Genomic DNA, 24,301 nt, shown 5'->3' with positions numbered 1-24,301 from the left:
ATATGTTGCTATGCACATGTTTGCCTGTGTTTGAGGTATCTTGCTTCCTTACTGTTGTTATGTCAGCACAGCTACCCGGCTATGTACTGTCACTACTGCTTGTGACCATTATGGTTGGCACCTTTTCCAATGCCCATAGTGGGGCATGTTATGTGGGCACTTCAAAATTTGCAGGACTACACATACTCAGGGCTAGTGCAGTTGACAGAACTTCACTTGTTTGCCATACTATGAGCTTATTCTGTAAGCATTTGGGTTCCTTATTTATTTTCTTATGCCATGTCTGTGTTCCATATCGTAATGTATATGTTTTATGCTACTATTTACATGTATATTGCGGAATTTGCGGCAGGGGATCGGAGGTCATTTTCCATTTTACGATTGTTGCAGGGACACGACTGTCCAATCAGGGACTGTCCATGGCACATTGGGACAGCAGGTAACCCTGGTGACCATGCCCATGTCGCTACTGGGGTTTCCACCTTTCCATTTTCCGATCTGGGATATTTCCGGGACTCACATCTGACTTTACAGGCCGACACATACAAACGGTCACTATATAGCATGGAAATTCACTTGCTTGCCTAAATAATATGCTTATTATTGTGGCAATTTCCTTGCTTATTCTGTTTTTGTGTCATTTAGGTATTTCTGTTACAGAAATAACCAATTCATGCTACCATTACATTAGATACGGGATATCATTGTGTCCTACAATTGTAGCACGTCAGCCATTTCTAATACGCTTTTGGGACACAACTGTCCATGGAGTGACTGCCCCAACCAAAGTGGGACAGGTGGTGACCTTAGTCGCTGCTCCTATGTCGGTGCGTTGCGCTGTCATGCGGCTGTACACATTCTCTGAGTGTAATCACTGAAAGTGCATTGCGGACGAACGCGGTCTTATGCGTATCCTTTACTCCTTGGTCGGTTACACTTATGCCTTCCTGGCTTCTATTTGCTTCTCCATTAATTTGGGTCGGGAACTATGTTGCATACTGAACATGCGTTTCATTCTGCACAGGACCTGGCTGCTGCCATTACTATTGTGGGCGGACCATGGCTGTCAGCACATTAGGTTGCTCACCTCATGCTGGCTTAGACACGCCTCCAGACGCATCCTACCTGGGCTCGCTCACGTACACTACGCACGTGTCTGTGATTCCGGTGCACTCTCATTAATATGTATATGGCGCTACTGCGCCGGATATTCCATGCACCGCCGGCGCAGGCCTTACGCCGGCCTTGCGCCGAGCTTCATGAATCCCGGGGAGTGTGTAAAAATCAAATGAAAATAGTTAATAACAGTAAAGATTTAAAGTCACAAGACTGACATGCATGTATTTTCTTTTTATCTGAAGTACAATGCACAAGAATAAAAGGCAGACAACAGCAAATATAAATAATGTAAATATAAACGTGTTAGTTAAGCTAATATCTATTTTGTTTTTTACAATTTTTTTAATTGTATAGTAACACCACACCAAACAGTTACAGTTCTAAATTTTAAAAAGAAATAAAATCACAGATGGTATTAGTCAAACAGTTTTTGTAAAATTAATGGCAGGGCAGTTAAATAAATAAAAAAATACTGAAATCCATGTAAGCTAATTGTAAAATAATGTCTGTTTATGTAGTATAAATGCATAGTTATGCAAATCACAAATACTTATTATATTTCTAAATATTTTACAACTACATTCTAATTTCAAACTGTAAGTGTATTAACAGATAATTTAAAGAACAATGCTAAAAAGTTAACTATAGTTTATAGAGTATAAAATGTGAACTCAGTCCTTCCCAGACTAGATAAATAGTTACAGAAAATGTTGTAAAAACAAGACTGATTGCCAGACAAGTGGCTTATATTTTTCTGAACTATTATTGTTATTAAAATATAATTGTTAAATGTTTACATGTAGCACTATTTGGTATTTGTAATAAAATGTCACAGTTGTGCATATATGTCACTGATAATCTCTTTGCAGGTAAAGGTTAAAAGTAAAAAACCTCAGTTACATCAAGTATAGCCAGCAGATGGGGTATAGTCTACATACAGTTTAAATCAGTTATACGGGAAGGTACAAATTGCTATTAGAAGTAGACAGCAAAGGTAACAGAAAAAAAACAGCCAAAAATGAGCAAATCAGACAAAGGTCTATAGTTTAATAACCTAATAAAGCAAATGTATAACCAAAGTGTTGGGCTGACATACATTATAAAACAGATAAACGATAGTCAATATTACAGGGGGAGGGGTACTTTCTCGGTTTTACACTGACTGTGTGAGCAGTATTGCAAAAGGGTCTAAAATAAAGTTACAGGAAGAAATAATATCTCATTCCTTCTTGACAATATTCTTTCAGGGGGGAGGGGAAAACAGGTATTAGTGCATTAGAAATATTGGTAAACAGATTAAACCTGACAGGATAAGATATTTTGCAAGTTGCTAATAGCTATCAATTTAGTTATTAATATTAAATTGCATTTACTATTTTAATATGTTTTTGGCAAGACAGTGTTGGTATGCAAAAAGCATAGTTGCCTCTGGTGGCAATTCTACTAGATACTTCTAAAGAGACATAAGAATTTTCCAAGATTTTTCTTGATGTTAATGTTACTAAATTTGTAAGATTGGACTAAGTGTAGTTTATAGTCTTTGTATGTACAAATACAAAAGAATTCAGTACAAATTAAATTAATGTCTAGTAATGAATATGTGTGAAAAAACATGTTATAAATGAGCCCAGGGTACCTACTAGATTGAAATGCATGAATAGCAAACAGTCTGTGTAAATACATACTGTACAGGATACATTGTAATAAGTTCAAAAGTAATTTGTCAAGTTGTAATATTATCACTGGTTTCAAGTTGCAGTTTTATCATTGGTTTTCGGACCATACTTTTATCTGTACTAGTACTGGTTACCCCAGCTAGAGAAAACATATATTAAAATATTGTATTCATACAGCTAATGGACTAATATGTAAACAGCATTTTTCAGTGTATACTTCACTGTCAATTAAAGTTTATGGGCAGTTCAGAAATATAACCACAATGTTATGGTTAAAATGACATTGAAACTGTATATTTTCAGCAGTATACTTGCAGTAGCACATAGTTATTATCTCTTATATAATAAAAGTAAAGAGTAAATAGAACAGTTCTAAGCCATAAATTAAATTCTGTGATCACAAAAGAATAAATTAATCAAGTTAAAAAATAAAACTAAAGCAGAAACAGCTCATAACTGATAAAATATTTTCACAGAATGATCTGCAAAATAAAAAGTTCTTAGATACATTCAGTTTTGGTAGTAATACTTTTATATCATGATATTAACTGTGTAAAATTGCATTTTGACTTGTATCAAAACAAGACTAAAGGTTTTGTTTCCTAATGTGTTTCCTATAAAAAAGAGGGAATTGTTAGAGTTTGGAATTGTGAATATAAGGCTGAAATTAATTCTGCTACAAATATGTGAAAGATAAAGAATAAAATAAAAAGTTTACTTTAATGTAGGAATATAGTTTAGCAATTTATAAATGACATTCATATTGTATGACATAGCTCTGGCTGAAATAAGTGAAAAACAAAGATCTATTAATGAACACAAGATATTTCCTGAGTAGTTTGTTTCCTTTCATACTTCTGATAATGGACATGTTTTTATAGTGTGTGTTTTCCTCAAGGTACATGTTTGTCACAGTATTAAGAAAAGCTTGACGTAGATAAATGGACATGGCTTTTTATAGAATCATCAGAAAAAAGCCTAGAAAAGCAATTTTGGAAAGCAAGTATTATATGCTTTTCTCATGTTTGCAGAACAGTTTACAAATATCCATTGACAGGAACAGCAGCAGAACAGCTTGTACAGATGTTTCCTTTCGGATTTCTGTTAATGGCATCCTCACATCAGCAAAAATTCTTACAAGTAAATCACAAAAGGACAATAGAAACGTCTACCAAGAGGATAAAACAAAATCTATGTGCGTGACTAGAACTGCATATAACTGTATTAATTCAGATATGTTAGAGGTGTTTTGGTAGAAACACACTTGTTTCGAGGTATTGTATGGAGAAAGGAAAGTCATCATCTATACTGTTTGTGAAGAAAAACTTTGTAAATATATGCTACAAACTAACAGAAGAGTACGTGTGGTTTGTTCATACAAAGCTATTTATTGGTTACTGCTCTTAAAGTCAGATGCTGTATCGGTGTATATTCTGCAAGTTTCTGTAGTTAACAGACTGTGATAATTAGATTTTGATTTCAGCAATAAACAGCCAGCAAGACTTTGTGTCTTAAGAAGACTTTAAGTCAAGTCCAGCAAATTGTAGCACAGCATAGGAGCCGCTACATACATAAAATAAAATTTTCAGTGGTGACTCTGACAATGTTCTTAGCCTGCATCCAAAAACAGGGGGAGTGGGTAATGTCTTCTTTAAGGTCACTCCTGTAAAGCACAGTAACTAACGTTTATGTGAAGTACTTCAGTTTTCTACAGTTTTCTACAGTTTGTAGCAATACAGTTCATCAGACATCTGAATCCGGAGTGAGACTGCAGTGCAGGAAGGTGAGCAGTGCCATAAATTCTCAAAAAAGGTACAATACAAAGTTGTAAGACTGAAACTGACAGTTTTGTTGTACCAGCTTCACAAGTAACTACAGAGACTTTTCAACCATCTACAGTAAAGCAGCTTGGCCACCTGTCTCTCTGTTGACTGGTAAGAAAATCTGTCTGTGCTGCATGCAGTATGAATGCTATAGAGGTATTAATAATAACAGAATGAAATGTATATACAGCATATTAGCGAATGTAAAACGTTATTAGGGCATGTTAACAGTAAGGCAGTATGCAAATGGATTACAATATTTGACTGGTATCTGAAACAAAATCATGTGTGGTATAAAAAATGTCTATTGTGTGTACCATGTCATAAAAATACAGTGCATGTCACTATTCAAAGGTTAGACTGTACAGACAAAAATATTAATGGTAAAGAACCAAGAAAAGTTAATATGCTGATATTATATTCAGATGTTAGACAGTCATGTTCTGTCACCAGATGTAAAAGGTTTATTTCAGAATTGCAACAACAATCAAATCAGTTACTGACAGAACCTCTGGTATGTTTTGTTACAAAAGAATGTAATACACTTCTAAAAGACAGATACAATGAGTTCAGGAAGCTTAGACAAGTTATACAAACATCTTTTCCAAAACTGCGTAGGAGTTTTAGATTCAGCAGAACAGGTTACTGAAAAATATCAGAAAGACCATGCAACATTACAGGAAACTCTTCACCAGCAGTTACAGGATAAAGAAAATAAATTAGCTGAACTGATTGAGACTGACTTCCTGCATACACAGCTAATCTGTGCAAAAGAGATATATTGTATAATATGTTTGTGTTTTGAAAATGGTTAAATATACATGGTAGGATAGTAGGATCTGATGTCTGGACAAATCATTCTCAAATGTTTAACACTTCCATTCAGTTAAAGCAATACATTTATCATTAGTACAGTAAAACAGGCCATATAACTGCTATTCTAATAGCATAGTCAAAAGATACACAACAGTTTTAGTGTGTAAAAATCAAATGAAAATAGTTAATAACAGTAAAGATTTAAAGTCACAAGACTGACATGCATGTATTTTCTTTTTATCTGAAGTACAATGCACAAGAATAAAAGGCAGACAACAGCAAATATAAATAATGTAAATATAAACGTGTTAGTTAAGCTAATATCTATTTTGTTTTTTACAATTTTTTTAATTGTATAGTAACACCACACCAAACAGTTACAGTTCTAAATTTTAAAAAGAAATAAAATCACAGATGGTATTAGTCAAACAGTTTTTGTAAAATTAATGGCAGGGCAGTTAAATAAATAAATAAAAAATACTGAAATCCATGTAAGCTAATTGTAAAATAATGTCTGTTTATGTAGTATAAATGCATAGTTATGCAAATCACAAATACTTATTATATTTCTAAATATTTTACAACTACATTCTAATTTCAAACTGTAAGTGTATTAACAGATAATTTAAAGAACAATGCTAAAAAGTTAACTATAGTTTATAGAGTATAAAATGTGAACTCAGTCCTTCCCAGACTAGATAAATAGTTACAGAAAATGTTGTAAAAACAAGACTGATTGCCAGACAAGTGGCTTATATTTTCTAAACTATTATTGTTATTAAAATATAATTGTTAAATGTTTACATGTAGCACTATTTGGTATTTGTAATAAAATGTCACAGTTGTGCATATATGTCACTGATAATCTCTTTGCAGGTAAAGGTTAAAAGTAAAAAACCTCAGTTACATCAAGTATAGCCAGCAGATGGGGTATAGTCTACATACAGTTTAAATCAGTTATACGGGAAGGTACAAATTGCTATTAGAAGTAGACAGCAAAGGTAACAGAAAAAAAAACAGCCAAAAATGAGCAAATCAGACAAAGGTCTATAGTTTAATAACCTAATAAAGCAAATGTATAACCAAAGTGTTGGGCTGACATACATTATAAAACAGATAAACGATAGTCAATATTACAGGGGGAGGGGTACTTTCTCGGTTTTACACTGACTGTGTTAGCAGTATTGCAAAAGGGTCTAAAATAAAGTTACAGGAAGAAATGATATCTCATTCCTTCTTGACAATATTCTTTCAGGGGGGAGGGGAAAACAGGTATTAGTGCATTAGAAATATTGGTAAACAGATTAAACCTGACAGGATAAGATATTTTGCAAGTTGCTAATAGCTATCAATTTAGTTATTAATATTAAATTGCATTTACTATTTTAATATGTTTTTGGCAAGACAGTGTTGGTATGCAAAAAGCATAGTTGCCTCTGGTGGCAATTCCACTAGATACTTCTAAAGAGACATAAGAATTTTCCAAGATTTTTCTTGATGTTAATGTTACTAAATTTGTAAGATTGGACTAAGTGTAGTTTATAGTCTTTGTATGTACAAATACAAAAGAATTCAGTACAAATTAAATTAATGTCTAGTAATGAATATGTGTGAAAAAACATGTTTAAAAAAATGGGCCCAGGGTACCTACTAGATTGAAATGCATGAATAGCAAACAGTCTGTGTAAATACATACTGTACAGGATACATTGTAATAAGTTCAAAAGTAATTTGTCAAGTTGTAATATTATCACTGGTTTCAAGTTGCAGTTTTATCATTGGTTTTTGGACCATACTTTTATCTGTACTAGTACTGGTTACCCCAGCTAGAGAAAAAAATATATTAAAATATTGTATTCATACAGCTAATGGACTAATATGTAAACAGCATTTTTCAGTGTATACTTCACTGTCAATTAAAGTTTATGGGCAGTTCAGAAATATAACCACAATGTTATGGTTAAAATGACATTGAAACTGTATATTTTCAGCAGTATACTTGCAGTAGCACATAGTTATTATCTCTTATATAATAAAAGTAAAGAGTAAATAGAACAGTTCTAAGCCATAAATTAAATTCTGTGATCACAAAAGAATAAATTAATCAAGTTAAAAAATAAAACTAAAGCAGAAACAGCTCATAACTGATAAAATATTTTCACAGAATGATCTGCAAAATAAAAAGTTCTTAGATACATTCAGTTTTGGTAGTAATACTTTTATATCATGATATTAACTGTGTAAAATTGCATTTTGGCTTGTATCAAAACAAGACTAAAGGTTTTGTTTCCTAATGTGTTTCCTATAAAAAAGAGGGAATTGTTAGAGTTTGGAATTGTGAATATAAGGCTGAAATTAATTCTGCTACAAATATGTGAAAGATAAAGAATAAAATAAAAAGTTTACTTTAATGTAGGAATATAGTTTAGCAATTTATAAATGACATTCATATTGTATGACATAGCTCTGGCTGAAATAAGTGAAAAACAAAGATCTATTAATGAACACAAGATATTTCCTGAGTAGTTTGTTTCCTTTCATACTTCTGACAATGGACATGTTTTTATAGTGTGTGTTTTCCTCAAGGTACATGTTTGTCACAGTATTAAGAAAAGCTTGACGTAGATAAATGGACATGGCTTTTTATAGAATCATCAGAAAAAGCCTAGAAAAGCAATTTTGGAAAGCAAGTATTATATGCTTTTCTCATGTTTGCAGAACAGTTTACAAATATCCATTGACAGGAACAGCAGCAGAACAGCTTGTACAGATGTTTCCTTCGGATTTCTGTTAATGGCATCCTCACATCAGCAAAAATTCTTACAAGTAAATCACAAAAGGACAATAGAAACGTCTACCAAGAGGATAAAACAAAATCTATGTGCGTGACTAGAACTGCATATAACTGTATTAATTCAGATATGTTAGAGGTGTTTTGGTAGAAACACACTTGTTTCGAGGTATTGTATGGAGAAAGGAAAGTCATCATCTATACTGTTTGTGAAGAAAAACTTTGTAAATATATGCTACAAACTAACAGAAGAGTACGTGTGGTTTGTTCATACAAAGCTATTTATTGGTTACTGCTCTTAAAGTCAGATGCTGTATCGGTGTATATTCTGCAAGTTTCTGTAGTTAACAGACTGTGATAATTAGATTTTGATTTCAGCAATAAACAGCCAGCAAGACTTTGTGTCTTAAGAAGACTTTAAGTCAAGTCCAGCAAATTGTAGCACAGCATAGGAGCCGCTACATACATAAAATAAAATTTTCAGTGGTGACTCTGACAATGTTCTTAGCCTGCATCCAAAAACAGGGGGAGTGGGTAATGTCTTCTTTAAGGTCACTCCTGTAAAAGCACAGTAACTAACGTTTATGTGAAGTACTTCAGTTTTCTACAGTTTTCTACAGTTTGTAGCAATACAGTTCATCAGACATCTGAATCCAGAGAGACTGCAGTGCAGGAAGGTGAGCAGTGCCATAAATTCTCAAAAAAGGTACAATACAAAGTTGTAAGACTGAAACTGACAGTTTTGTTGTACCAGCTTCACAAGTAACTACAGAGACTTTTCAACCATCTACAGTAAAGCAGCTTGGCCACCTGTCTCTCTGTTGACTGGTAAGAAAATCTGTCTGTGCTGCATGCAGTATGAATGCTATAGAGGTAATAATAATAACAGAATGAAATGTATATACAGCATATTAGCGAATGTAAAACGTTATTAGGGCATGTTAACAGTAAGGCAGTATGCAAATGGATTACAATATTTGACTGGTATCTGAAACAAAATCATGTGTGGTATAAAAAATGTCTATTGTGTGTACCATGTCATAAAAATACAGTGCATGTCACTATTCAAAGGTTAGACTGTACAGACAAAAATATTAATGGTAAAGAACCAAGAAAAGTTAATATGCTGATATTATATTCAGATGTTAGACAGTCATGTTCTGTCACCAGATGTAAAAGGTTTATTTCAGAATTGCAACAACAATCAAATCAGTTACTGACAGAACCTCTAGTATGTTTTGTTACAAAAGAATGTAATACACTTCTAAAAGACAGATACAATGAGTTCAGGAAGCTTAGACAAGTTATACAAACATCTTTTCCAAAACTGCGTAGGAGTTTTAGATTCAGCAGAACAGGTTACTGAAAAATATCAGAAAGACCATGCAACATTACAGGAAACTCTTCACCAGCAGTTACAGGATAAAGAAAATAAATTAGCTGAACTGATTGAGACTGACTTCCTGCATACACAGCTAATCTGTGCAAAAGAGATATATTGTATAATATGTTTGTGTTTTGAAAATGGTTAAATATACATGGTAGGATAGTAGGATCTGATGTCTGGACAAATCATTCTCAAATGTTTAACACTTCCATTCAGTTAAAGCAATACATTTATCATTAGTACAGTAAAACAGGCCATATAACTGCTATTCTAATAGCATAGTCAAAAGATACACAACAGTTTTAGTGTGTAAAAATCAAATGAAAATAGTTAATAACAGTAAAGATTTAAAGTCACAAGACTGACATGCATGTATTTTCTTTTTATCTGAAGTACAATGCACAAGAATAAAAGGCAGACAACAGCAAATATAAATAATGTAAATATAAACGTGTTAGTTAAGCTAATATCTATTTTGTTTTTTACAATTTTTTTAATTGTATAGTAACACCACACCAAACAGTTACAGTTCTAAATTTTAAAAAGAAATAAAATCACAGATGGTATTAGTCAAACAGTTTTTGTAAAATTAATGGCAGGGCAGTTAAATAAATAAAAAAAAACTGAAATCCATGTAAGCTAATTGTAAAATAATGTCTATTTATGTAGTATAAATGCATAGTTATGCAAATCACAAATACTTATTATATTTCTAAATATTTTACAACTACATTCTAATTTCAAACTGTAAGTGTATTAACAGATAATTTAAAGAACAATGCTAAAAAGTTAACTATAGTTTATAGAGTATAAAATGTGAACTCAGTCCTTCCCAGACTAGATAAATAGTTACAGAAAATGTTGTAAAACAAGACTGATTGCCAGACAAGTGGCTTATATTTTTCTGAACTATTATTGTTATTAAAATATAATTGTTAAATGTTTACATGTAGCACTATTTGGTATTTGTAATAAAATGTCACAGTTGTGCATATATGTCACTGATAATCTCTTTGCAGGTAAAGGTTAAAAGTAAAAACCTCAGTTACATCAAGTATAGCCAGCAGATGGGGTATAGTCTACATACAGTTTAAATCAGTTATACGGAAGGTACAAATTGCTATTAGAAGTAGACAGCAAAGGTAACAGAAAAAAACAGCCAAAAATGAGCAAATCAGACAAAGGTCTATAGTTTAATAACCTAATAAAGCAAATGTATAACCAAAGTGTTGGGCTGACATACATTATAAAACAGATAAACGATAGTCAATATTACAGGGGGAGGGGTACTTTCTCGGTTTTACACTGACTGTGTTAGCAGTATTGCAAAAGGGTCTAAAATAAAGTTACAGGAAGAAATGATATCTCATTCCTTCTTGACAATATTCTTTCAGGGGGGAGGGGAAAACAGGTATTAGTGCATTAGAAATATTGGTAAACAGATTAAACCTGACAGGATAAGATATTTTGCAAGTTGCTAATAGCTATCAATTTAGTTATTAATATTAAATTGCATTTACTATTTTAATATGTTTTTGGCAAGACAGTGTTGGTATGCAAAAAGCATAGTTGCCTCTGGTGGCAATTCCACTAGATACTTCTAAAGAGACATAAGAATTTTCCAAGATTTTTCTTGATGTTAATGTTACTAAATTTGTAAGATTGGACTAAGTGTAGTTTATAGTCTTTGTATGTACAAATACAAAAGAATTCAGTACAAATTAAATTAATGTCTAGTAATGAATATGTGTGAAAAAACATGTTTAAAAAAATGGGCCCAGGGTACCTACTAGATTGAAATGCATGAATAGCAAACAGTCTGTGTAAATACATACTGTACAGGATACATTGTAATAAGTTCAAAAGTAATTTGTCAAGTTGTAATATTATCACTGGTTTCAAGTTGCAGTTTTATCATTGGTTTTTGGACCATACTTTTATCTGTACTAGTACTGGTTACCCCAGCTAGAGAAAAAAATATATTAAAATATTGTATTCATACAGCTAATGGACTAATATGTAAACAGCATTTTTCAGTGTATACTTCACTGTCAATTAAAGTTTATGGGCAGTTCAGAAATATAACCACAATGTTATGGTTAAAATGACATTGAAACTGTATATTTTCAGCAGTATACTTGCAGTAGCACATAGTTATTATCTCTTATATAATAAAAGTAAAGAGTAAATAGAACAGTTCTAAGCCATAAATTAAATTCTGTGATCACAAAAGAATAAATTAATCAAGTTAAAAAATAAAACTAAAGCAGAAACAGCTCATAACTGATAAAATATTTTCACAGAATGATCTGCAAAATAAAAAGTTCTTAGATACATTCAGTTTTGGTAGTAATACTTTTATATCATGATATTAACTGTGTAAAATTGCATTTTGACTTGTATCAAAACAAGACTAAAGGTTTTGTTTCCTAATGTGTTTCCTATAAAAAAGAGGGAATTGTTAGAGTTTGGAATTGTGAATATAAGGCTGAAATTAATTCTGCTACAAATATGTGAAAGATAAAGAATAAAATAAAAAGTTTACTTTAATGTAGGAATATAGTTTAGCAATTTATAAATGACATTCATATTGTATGACATAGCTCTGGCTGAAATAAGTGAAAAACAAAGATCTATTAATGAACACAAGATATTTCCTGAGTAGTTTGTTTCCTTTCATACTTCTGACAATGGACATGTTTTTATAGTGTGTGTTTTCCTCAAGGTACATGTTTGTCACAGTATTAAGAAAAGCTTGACGTAGATAAATGGACATGGCTTTTTATAGAATCATCAGAAAAAAGCCTAGAAAAGCAATTTTGGAAAGCAAGTATTATATGCTTTTCTCATGTTTGCAGAACAGTTTACAAATATCCATTGACAGGAACAGCAGCAGAACAGCTTGTACAGATGTTTCCTTTCAGATTTCTGTTAATGGCATCCTCACATCAGCAAAAATTCTTACAAGTAAATCACAAAAGGACAATAGAAACGTCTACCAAGAGGATAAAACAAAATCTATGTGCGTGACTAGAACTGCATATAACTGTATTAATTCAGATATGTTAGAGGTGTTTTGGTAGAAACACACTTGTTTCGAGGTATTGTATGGAGAAAGGAAAGTCATCATCTATACTGTTTGTGAAGAAAAACTTTGCAAATATATGCTACGAACTAACAGAAGAGTATGTGTGGTTTGTTTATAAAAAGCTATTTATTGGTTACTGCTCTTAAAGCCAAATGCTACATCAGTGTATATTCTGCAAGTTTCTGTGGTTAACAGACTGTGATAATTAGACTATGATTTTAGCAGTAAACAGCCAGCAAGACTTTGTGTCTTAAGAAGACTTTAAGTCAAGTCCAGCAAATTCCAGCACAGCATAGAAGCAGCTACATACATAAAATAAGTTTTTCATCGCTCATAGAAGTAATTATAACAGATGAGAGAGACAAAGTAAAAACAAAATACTAAAGTAATTTGAGAAAACTAACCAGCTAGCAGGGCAGTGGCAAATCTAAAGTCTTGGAAAGGCCGAAGAGGAACTTATCAAAAGGAAGAAAAAGGACATATATTTATTAATAAACGTTAACTTACACTGGAAAGGGATTTGAAAATGACAGCTTTCACAAACACCATGGCACACTGTAAGGAAGTTGCTAATTTTCAAGTTTGGAAAAATCTTTTAAGCCTGCAGAAGTCATTCATCCTTTTGACCGCGGTAGAATATCTACATTAGTTTTCAGTAGTTTAGGTTCTCAGATGTCTTACTTAGTATTTATACTATGCTGCTGTGAGTTCAGGCATAACACATTTCATGAGGTACAGATGATGTTTTTGTAAAGGAGAAATAAAACCTCCTTTGGGATACAAAACATACAGTTTGTCGTGGTTCTGAAAAATCAACACAGCTGTCACACTAAGTCCAAAGACATTGATGTGTTATATTTCAGAGCAATGTACTGACATTTTCTACTACATTTCACCTTTAGTGGTTTCTATACTGTATCTAATACCACTGTAAACAGCTCTCTATATAACTGTACTATGTAACATTGTAATGAGCGGATGTTTAACACCTACTTCTTGACTGATAAAGTCTGTAAATATAAAACAGGCACAGACTACAAATGATGATAAGGTCAGTTAATTTGTGCAGAAGTATTTTCGATGCTTGCAGAGCCAAATTTGTAAGAGGGACAAAAAGAAAACAGTACAACAAAATTCATGCTGGCACAAAAGAAAGGAAAGAAGACTATCGAAAGTGTTATTTGGATAATAATGGGATAAACAGTAAAAAGTATAGTAGAAAAGGTGTAGAAAACTATTTCTATGTAATCTCATTAATTTTTCCAAGAGTCTGTACTCATGAACATATATACAGAAGTAGCTTCCATAAAGTGATGCATGTCTGTATAAACTGGTTTACACAAAGAATACATTGTGGTTTTACAAAGATATGTACATTTCTTTCCATCTCTGTCATGCCAATTATGAAGCCTTCCCCAGCAGGAGATGTCTCATTCTTTCCTTAGTGTTGAGGACCTCTGCCCTTCAGAATTGCTAATTTTATTTTATATATTCATCCTTTATTGACTAGCTAGACCCATTAGGCTAGTGGCCTCTTTTCAGGGGGAGACCCATGGAGGAATTTATACTATTAGAGAAAATTTGGGCAGGGCATCAGGAACTTCCCCAACTCTTTTCAATAGGTGTTGTGGGATCTTTGGCATCCACCTGATCTACCACCAGGTAAAGAGGATGGAACTTTGGTTTAACAGCTCATCCAAAGGACAACACGCTCTGGAGTGCAGAACCCCACTTATGCTGTGCTGCACTGTCAGCAATCCATCTAGCTGGTGTGGGAATAGACCCACAGCCTTCTGCACCAACAACGAGTGTGCTGTTGTGCCACTGAAGACTGCTGTGGAGAAGATAGCCATCCAGAGGAGTAGACATCAGGGTGTCTGTGCTTTTATTAGCATCCTTGCAATGAAAGATACTTTTTAGAATTAACTGAGCCTCACAAGCTATCTACATCACCACATGAACCCATAATACCCTCACTGTGTGCATGTGTGTGTGTGTGTGTGTGTGTGTGTGTGTGTGTGTGTGTGTGTGTGTGGCCACTTCCACCCACTCAAAAATGAAGGCTATCACAATATTGTGACTTGGTGGGCTAAAAGTCCAACGCTTGAATGCTTACTCTCCCTCCCCCTGTCCCATCTCCAAGATTACAAACTGAAGGTAAAAATCCTTTTCTGCCCTCCCCTCTGCTACGGTGAGCATGTCTAGTCTCCACTTCTTGTTCCATCAAGCACTCAAGCCAATAACCAAACTCGGGTGACCTGGGCCACAGTCAGAGCTATCCAGCTATTCTATCAGTGCAGACAATGCTTTGTGACTTTTTTTCCCATAACAAAAGGACATTTATGGATGCATAAAAATGATTTTAATTACTATATATGAAACATAATGTATATAAATTGATTTCTGCATGCTGATGACTACATAAAGTAATACAGAGTGTTTTATTTATTTATTTATTTGTTTATTTATTTATTTGCTTACACTGGTTAACAAGGACAACCCAGCTGGTCACTGACCTTTTTCAGTGGAAGCTTAAAGTAAAAAGCTCCATCAGAGTATTACAATGGCAAGTCTGAAGGCACTTTGCTACACTTCTTGGAAAAATGTAATTAGACAGAATATGAGAAATGTGATGAATGGTTTGATAAATGGTACAAAAATACAGTAAATATATTTTTCAGCAAGCACTGACAGTTGTTAGAAAATGTACCTGATACCGTGAAAAGAAAAATATATGTACAATGTTCTTTTAGTCTTTTTATTGGTAGCATTACTTTAGACATCTAGAGTGATAGTCGGATATTGAGAGAATGTACATAATATATTCTGAACAGAGGAAACGTAAGAGGGTGCATGAAAGCAAGGTAGAAAAAAAGTAAAATACATCTGAGTATTGATAGGTTTCTAGTTACACATTTACGGAATGGTAACTTTGTAAACGAAACTTTGTAAATTAGTATTATTTCAGTCTTTGATGTCAACCAGTAGTACTCTTCTCAGCACTCGCAATGTGCCCAGTAATGACTCCTTCTGCAGTTCATATGGAGTTACATGTACTGGTAACATATCCAAATACAATTGTAAAATCTTTTTTATAAGACCTGTTGTTCGTACTACTACTATTAGAACTGTCTGGGTATCTTTCTTCCACATTGCTGTCGTTTCCGTCTGCAGAGCCTGATAGTTTATGACTTTGTGTCTCTCTGTATGCAAGACACTGTAGTCACTAGGTGTGGCAATTTCAATGGTCAATGCTACTTTTGTCTTCTTTTCTTGGACCACTATATCCAGTTTTCTAGCATCTATATTTTGGACTGCTGGTAATGGGTGATCCCATGTGATATAAGCTTCATCATTTTCTATGATGCTTTGTGCTCATGTTTCCATTGTTTTTCAGCCACTACAATAGCATAATGTTTGCACAATCCCCAGTGCAACAGTCTCACCACATTATTATGTCTTTCAGTATACAGTCCTTCTGTCTGTAGTAGGATTAATGACTTGATGGCCTAGGCATTTCTTTGCATTGTTATAGGCAGATTTGGGTGAGGGTGGAACTGTAGTGGATGGATATACTGAGTAAGGGACACTATATTTCTGGCTTACAAAACATTATTTTTTTATTTCAAATACTTCTCAAAAATTAATGGGTTTTCAGTGTTTGTGATAAGGCTCTGAATGTCGACTGCAATCTTAATGTAGTTTCCATCAAAGTTTTGTATCAGATTGTGGTATGGCTCAGCAAAACATGATTATCTGAGTAACACTGCCAATCCAAACTAGAATGAGCAACAAATAGAAATGATGTTCCTTCACTGTGTTGCTAGATTTTCTGTCTGTGAGACAATGAAGAGTGTGGCATTTGAGAAGGATCATAGATTAGAGACACTGGGCACAAAGTGAGGATATCCCCTTAGTAACTCCTGTGGCAGGTATATAAGGCACAACCTACTTGAAGGAAGCAATGGGAGCACACTCAGGACAGAATGCAAAAATTACCTGTCTTAGTTACCTGCAAATGCCTGCTGATCCTACAGGATGAATCTAGGGTTGTTCCTAGAGATAGGAAAGTCTAGTTTGCCCTGATCAGCTTTCTCATCTTTGTGGTACCCACCAAGAAAACTAGGTTTAAAAAAATGAATTTATGACTAAAAATCACCAAAAATAACTTCACTTATGGCAATGCTGTAAATCTGTTTTCTTGACATAAGCATGCAAAAATGTACTTCCTAACTCAATTGCACAGTATATAAAGCAAAAATATATTCATATCCCAAAGGCTACCTCATCTATGGAATAAACTTCCCATCTTTGTAAAATAAAGCCCATCACTCACTCTCTTCAAAAACAATTTGGATAAATGGATGGGGAACCATAAAGTCACTCCCGGGGTACTGCCCATGTCTGTTTTGGAAAGAGACACTCTGTAAAATGACTCAGGACTCACAAAACCCAAAGACCCAGTACCCTGATGCTACTCCATCCCATATCTGGGGAATGAAGATATAATATTGTCATATCCTGGGTATTATTGGCTAGGCTTGTAAAGGCTCTTGTATTAGCCCAATAATCACCTATGAACCTATGAAAACATATAAACACATTATGGGGGAAACAGCAGCAAAATATGTAGCAAAATTCAAACCAATGGATGTTTGCAAGGAGTGTTATGCATAACAGATCCTCACATTCACATATACATGGACACAACTTATTAATTCTGAAATCACTATCGTCACTGAGGAAGAAATGTGCAGCATTTAACAACTGTTAATTTTCTGAGTATATTTTCTGTTTTTCTCCTCTGTGACTCTGAAATTTAACTGTGATTCTAGCCAGCCAAGTTATGGCAGTATGCTCACCATAAGATAGTTTAATAAATTAATTTGTAACTATCCACACACCAGTGTGTCATCTTTTAGCAACAATGACATTATTTAGATGTTCCTGCATATAGGAAAGCAGCATGCATGTTGTTGCTTGACACAGAAAGATCACTCAGTGATGAGTAATTTTGCTGCTAAATAACGGAACAGCTTATCCTCAAAATGACTCCTGCTGTTGGACAAACTTAAGTTAATATGCATTTCATGAAGAAGCACTCATTTTTTTTCTCCAATAATATTTTATTGTTTTATAAGAAAGGTAAATAAGCAGTAAATGTGTGAAGTTACAGAGATCAAATGCAATAAAACCATAACATGAGAGGCATTATATACCTTCCAAAGCATAAACTATAATGAAGAAGCACTCATAGTTTTTAAGAAACCAGGATATACTTCCCATGTGTGTAAGTTAAAAAAAAAAACAAAAAAAAAATCTCAGAACAAATAAAGGGTGACACAGTAGCGCAGCGGATAGAGTTGCTCCCTCAGAGTAAGAGGTTCCCTGGTTCAAGTCTCAGCTAGGGTGTCTTCTGTATGGAGTCTGCATGCCAACTCTGTGATTGTGAGGGTTTCTTCTGAGTGCAATGGCTTTATCCCCCACATTCCAAAGACATCCAGTAGGTGAAGTGGACACTCTAAATTTGCCGTGAGTGTGTGGGGTGGAAGGGCAGGGCTAGCCACCTAGCAGTGTAAAGTTTGGCTCTAGATGATTGTCACTGTTGAAGTGAAACTTGACCCCATATGGGAAAAGGTGTTGTGGATGGATGAAACTCAGCACAAATAAATCATGTCTTACAATGTTAATCCTGACAGAACTTAGAATGGGTTGCAGTCTGAAATTAATACATTGCATAAGCAGAACCCTCTGATAAAAAGACAAATGGGTAAAGTCACATAATTATTTCTGAGTTTATTTTTCATAGGATCATAGGAGGTTACTAGGCTAATGGTCCTGGGGCCCTTACAAACCAAGCCAAGAGTTTGCCCCCAAAAGGAAACCTAAATCAGCACATGTCACCCCTGTCAATGAGGGACATACGTGGAACCCCTGGAACAAATTTGTGGTTTCCCATCCATTCATCAAGGTTGTGCTTGAAGAGGGCCAGTGAGGTACTCTGTTTGACGTGTGTGGGAAGTCTATTCCAGAGATGGGGCAGCCTCTGGGAGACAAACCTGTCTCTCCAGCAGGTTTTGTTGATGTTGCATATTAGATTCAGGCCTTTTGAGTGGGTAATGAGCGAGGAGTTAGACTTAGAGCTATGGAGCATCTCTAGTAGGGCAGGGTCTGAGATTACCTTGTTGGCGAGACACAGATCACCTCTGACCAACCTGTATGATATGGAGTAGAGTGATAGTGATTTGAGCCTGTCCACATAGAACAGGTGTTGGAGGCCTCTTTGTGAGGTATATCTGTGGCCTTTCCAGTTGGTGCAGATATTTGAAGAGGTACATACAAATGCGGTGTTATACTCAATTATTGGTCTAATGGGGTAGGATTATAGAGAAAAAATGCTTCATTTGCAGTTGAACATTCCTTTCAAACAACATGCATAGAATGTTACATGGATAAAGCCAACTTGCCAAGTTTGTTTTTAATAACACCTTTATTAACTTTACAACTTGCACAGTGACATGGTTACAAATGCAGTTATAAAACAGAAAACAAACCATTACAAACATTTTCATGTATTATACATATATTATTTCTTTCTTAATAAATATCATTCACTTTAATATTACATAGATTGCTCAAGTCCTGCCATCCCTGAAATTTCACTGCTCCTCCTAAACATTATTATGCATATATCATTCCCATAAATTCCATTTTTATGTGGTTTGCACCTTCCCTTTTCTAAAGATCGTACTTCCAATTATTGTCTCTCCTTTACATTATTCAATAATTTAGTTATAGCTGGTTTTGATTTGATTTCTATTTTCTAGCAATTGCCTTATTATGCCCAGACAAATCAATTTCTTTATCCCAGCTCAAAAGAGTATTTCCTTAGCTATTATCGTTTGCTCCTCCACATTTCTGACAAAGTATCATGCAGGAATTTTTTAATCTGCCATTTCATTGCATTCCCCAAAAATATGTTCACAGTTACCTCCCTCATTCTCACCACACTTCAAACAATTGTTGTACCTGTAGGAAAATTCTAAGAAGTCTACACAAGGTATAAAAACACGTATGCAAATAGTTCTATGCAAATATCCTAAACCTTCTAGATTTTGTTTTTAAACTTGGGAGCTATACAAATACCTTCTCATTCTTCCTTGTATTTTGCCTTTCCATTGTTAGTTTCCAGGCTAATCTAACCTCTTTAGATTGATTTTTATAGTTACCATGCATATTTTATATGTCCTACTAATTATTCCTTTCTTTAAACCACAGCTTACATTCTAGACTCAACTAAAGACACATTTAACAGCCCCTATCCCTTTCTATTTGCCTGTACTTTGTTAGTAATCTATGGTGGGAAGGCAATCTCCAACCCACAGTCCAAACTTCTACTTGGCTGCATCCTACTCTGTGAGTTTTCTTTCCCTTGTTATTTGCAGACTGTTTATTGCTAGTTAAACAGAATTGTGTTTTCCAGTTCATGCATGTGTATACTCACACCTATACACATAAGAATGCATGTTTGTCAGTTGCCCTACAAGTCTCTGTGACAGATCTAGCCACAGATACACAAAATGAGTGCAACTGGTCAGGTTCTGACCTAGTCAACATGTCCGGAGGTTGTGAAACAGTCACTCAGCTATTTGGCTGTTCTGCTAATAAGCCTCCATATTCTCCTTTCAGCTAGGCACTGGGGAGAGCAATGTATGTGCACAAACACATTCTGCTGTGTTTTAGTTTCACAATCAATTAGATGCCCACAGTAGGCATATGAAGGCTTGGACACCAGACTACCAGCAACAGCTGACATACAGCTTATGGCCTTAGTCCTCCGTACCACATTCTAGATTACTTGTCCTCTGAGTGCAAGGCATTGTGAAATGCATACACACAACATCCTTGAGGGAACAGAGACATACAAAGTAAAACACAGTGACAATAGAAAGAGTGCTCTAGTTAACACAGTGGACTGAGGCTATCAGATGAGTGTGGACTGATTCCCTCAGCCTCCATTTGCTTGGTGTGTGTCTCAGACCATAAGACTTAGAGCGCGCCCGGGTCATCCACCTGAAGATGGAATACTTGTGTTCGGTATTCTTACCTGGTTAATGCATTAAACAAAGTAGTAGAGAATAATAGCCATTATGCATGCCACTGATGAGGTTTAGTGAGAAAATATGGAAGCAGATATATTTAGTGTGGGGCATATGCTGACATGATCTAATGCAAAGGTAACACTGTTGTACAGTCACCATTGTGACCCTTAGTCCAATACAAAATGAACCTATAGGAAACAAACTACCTACTGGATATCGGTGACTATAAGCTATGCAGTATGATGGACCACTGCCAAAATACTGGTTTGTCTTTAACATGATTGTTAGCAAACACTAGTAGTCTGTGCTACAAAAATGTTTATTCACACTGTAAGTCTTCATAGGTGATTCATCGCATATTTAACCTTAAGGGTACTTCTGTTGTCCATTTCCATGGGATTTTTCACCATTCCCACCCTTTCTTCAGTGCACATATGGTTATTTTCTTTTGAGCATGCTTGCAATGGCCACATGGGAGACAGCTTTTTTATTCAGCTATTTCATCAGGCTGCATGCAGCTACTTGTATCTCTGTGACTCCTGAAGCAGTTTATCTCACTAACTGTACCTGCAGCCATGCTGTTGCTGTACTTGGCAAAGTGTGGACTAAACATGTGAGAGGCAGCCCCCTTACTCCAATAACAATGAAATGGGGACATCCTTGTCACAAAGCTGCAGTGACACTACAGCTGCTTATATAAAGCAGATAAAGGGCATGGGGGGTGCTAATCCCTAAATTAATTTATTTTTTTTCAAAAGTGCCATTTTATTAATTTCTGGTAACTGAAATGTCAGTTGATAAAGAAACCTTAAATCATGAGTAACATATCCATCATAACCTCTTTTTCCCATTTTTGCACATGGGGGTCGGGGTGTCACTTCAACAGTGCCAAGGTTTACATCACCAGGTGGCTAGCCCTGCCACGGTAGTTCTTTCACACTACACAATCACATGCTCACTCACACCTATGGCCAATTTAGAGTGTCCAATCAACCTACAGGATGTTTTGGATTGTGGGAAGAAACCAGAGCACCAGGAGGAAACCCACGCAAACACAGTTAGGACATGCAGACTCCACACAGAAGGCACCCCGGTCAAGAATTAAACCAGGGCACCTCTTGCCGTGAGGCAACAACTTTAACCACTGTGCCACTTTGAGCAACATCTTCATCTTTCGGCTTTTCTCGTTAGAGGTCGCCACAGCGGATCATCTCTTTCCATTTCTTCCTATCCTCTGCATCTTGCTCTGCCACACCAACTGCCTGCATGACCTCTCTCACCACGTCCATAAACCTTATCTTAGGCCTTCCTATTTTCCTCTTACCTGGCAGCTCCATCCTTAGCATCTTTTTCCCAATATACCCATCATCCCTCCTCAGCACATGTCCACACCAATGCAATCTCGTCTCTCTTGCTTTGTCTCCAAACTGTCCAACATGAGCTGACCCTCTAATATACTGATTCCTAATCCTATCCATCCTAGTCACACCAACTGCAAATCTTAACATCTTTAACTCTGCCACATCCAGCTTTGACTCCTGCCTTTTTGTCAATGCCACTGCTTCCAACCCATATAACATAGCTGGTCTCACTACCCTCTTGTAGACCTTCCCTTTCACTCTTACTGGTACCCGTCTGTCACAAATCACTCCTGACACTCTTCTCCACCCATTCCACCCTACCTGTACTCTCTTCTTCACCTCTCTTCCACATTCACCATTACTCTGAACTGTTGATCCCAAGTACTTAAACTCATCCACCTTTACCAACTCTACTCCCTGCATCCTCACCATTCCTCTACCCTCCCTCTCATTTACACACATATATTCTGTCTTAGCCCTGCTGACCTTCATTCCTCTGCTCTCTAGAGCATATCTCCACCTCTCCAGAGTCTCCTCAACCTGATTCCTACTCTCACTACAGATCACAATGTCATCTGCAAACATCATAGTCCACAGGGCCTTCTGTCTGATCTCATCTGTCAACCTGTCCATCACCACTGCAAATAAGAAAGGACTCAGAGCTGATCCTTGATGTAATCCCACCTCCACCTTAAACGGATCTGTCACTCCCACTGCAGTCCTCACCACTGTCACACTACCCTCGTACATATCCTGTACCACTCTTACATACTTCTCTGCCACTCCCGACTTCCTCATACAATACCACAGCTCTTCTCTAGGCACCCTGTCATATGCTTTCTCCAAGTCTACAAAGACACAATGCAACTCCTTCTGACCTTCTCTGTATTTCTCCAATAACACTCTCAGAGCAAACATTGCATCTGTAGTGCTCTTTCCTGGTATGAAACCATGCTGCTGATCACTAATCATCACCTCCCTTCTTAACCTAGCTTCTACTACTCTTTCCCATAACTTCAAGCTGTGACCGATCAATTGTATCCCTCTGTAATAACTGCAGCTCTGCAAATCACCCTTATTCTTAAAGAAAGGTACCAAAACACTTTTTCTTCACTCCTCAGGCATCCACTGACTTTCCAAAATTTCATTAAACAATCTAGTTAAAAATTCCACTGCCATTTCTCCTAAGCACCTCCATGCTTCCATTGGGATGTCAACTGGGCCAACAGCCTTCCCATTCTTCATCCTCTTCATAGCTGTCCTTACTTCCTCCTTGCTAATCTGTTTCACTTCCTGATTCACTATCACCACATCATCCAACCTTCTCCCTCTCTCATTCTCTTCATTCATCAGCCTCTCAAAATACTCTTTCCATCTACTCAACACACTCTCCTCTCTTGTGAGTACCTTTCCCACACTATCCTTTATCACCTTTACTTGCTGCACATCTTTCCCAGCTCTGTCCCTCTGTCTAGCCAATCGGTATAGGTCCTTTTCTCCCTCTTTAGTGTCCAATCTCTCATACAAGACTCCATACACCTTATCCTTAGCTTTCGCCACCTCTCTCTTTGCCATGCGCCTCATCTCCTTATACTCATGTCTACTTTCTTCATCTCTATGACAATCCCACTTCTTCTTCGCCAGCCTCTTCCTCTGTATACTCTCCTGTACTTCCTCATTCCACCACCAGGTCTCCTTGTCCTCCTTCCTCTGTCCAGATGTCACACCAAGCACCTTTCTAGCAGTCTCCCTTACTAGTTCTGCTGTAGTTACCCAGCTATTCGGTAATTCTCCACTGCCTCCCAGTGCCTGTCTTAACTCTTCCCTAAACTCCACTTCACAATCACCCTTTTTTAACTTCCACCATTTAATCCTTGGCATTGCTTTCACACTCCTACTCCTCTTCTTGATCACTAACGTCATCCTACAGACCACCATTCTATGCTGCTTAACTACACTTTCCCCTGCCACCACTTTACAGTCTCCACTCTCCTTCAGACTGGCCCTCCTACATAGGATATAATCCACCTGTGTGCATCTTCCTCCACTCTTGTATGTCACCCTATGCTCCTCCCTCTTCTTAAAATATGTATTCACCACAGCCATGTCCATCCTTTTCGCAAAATCCACAATCATCT

Source organism: Protopterus annectens, chromosome 8.part0 (assembly GCF_019279795.1).
Source record: "Protopterus annectens isolate FY-2018-M chromosome 8.part0, PAN1.0, whole genome shotgun sequence".
NCBI lineage: Eukaryota > Metazoa > Chordata > Ceratodontiformes > Protopteridae > Protopterus > Protopterus annectens.
Note: the sequence above shows the minus strand (reverse complement) of the source record.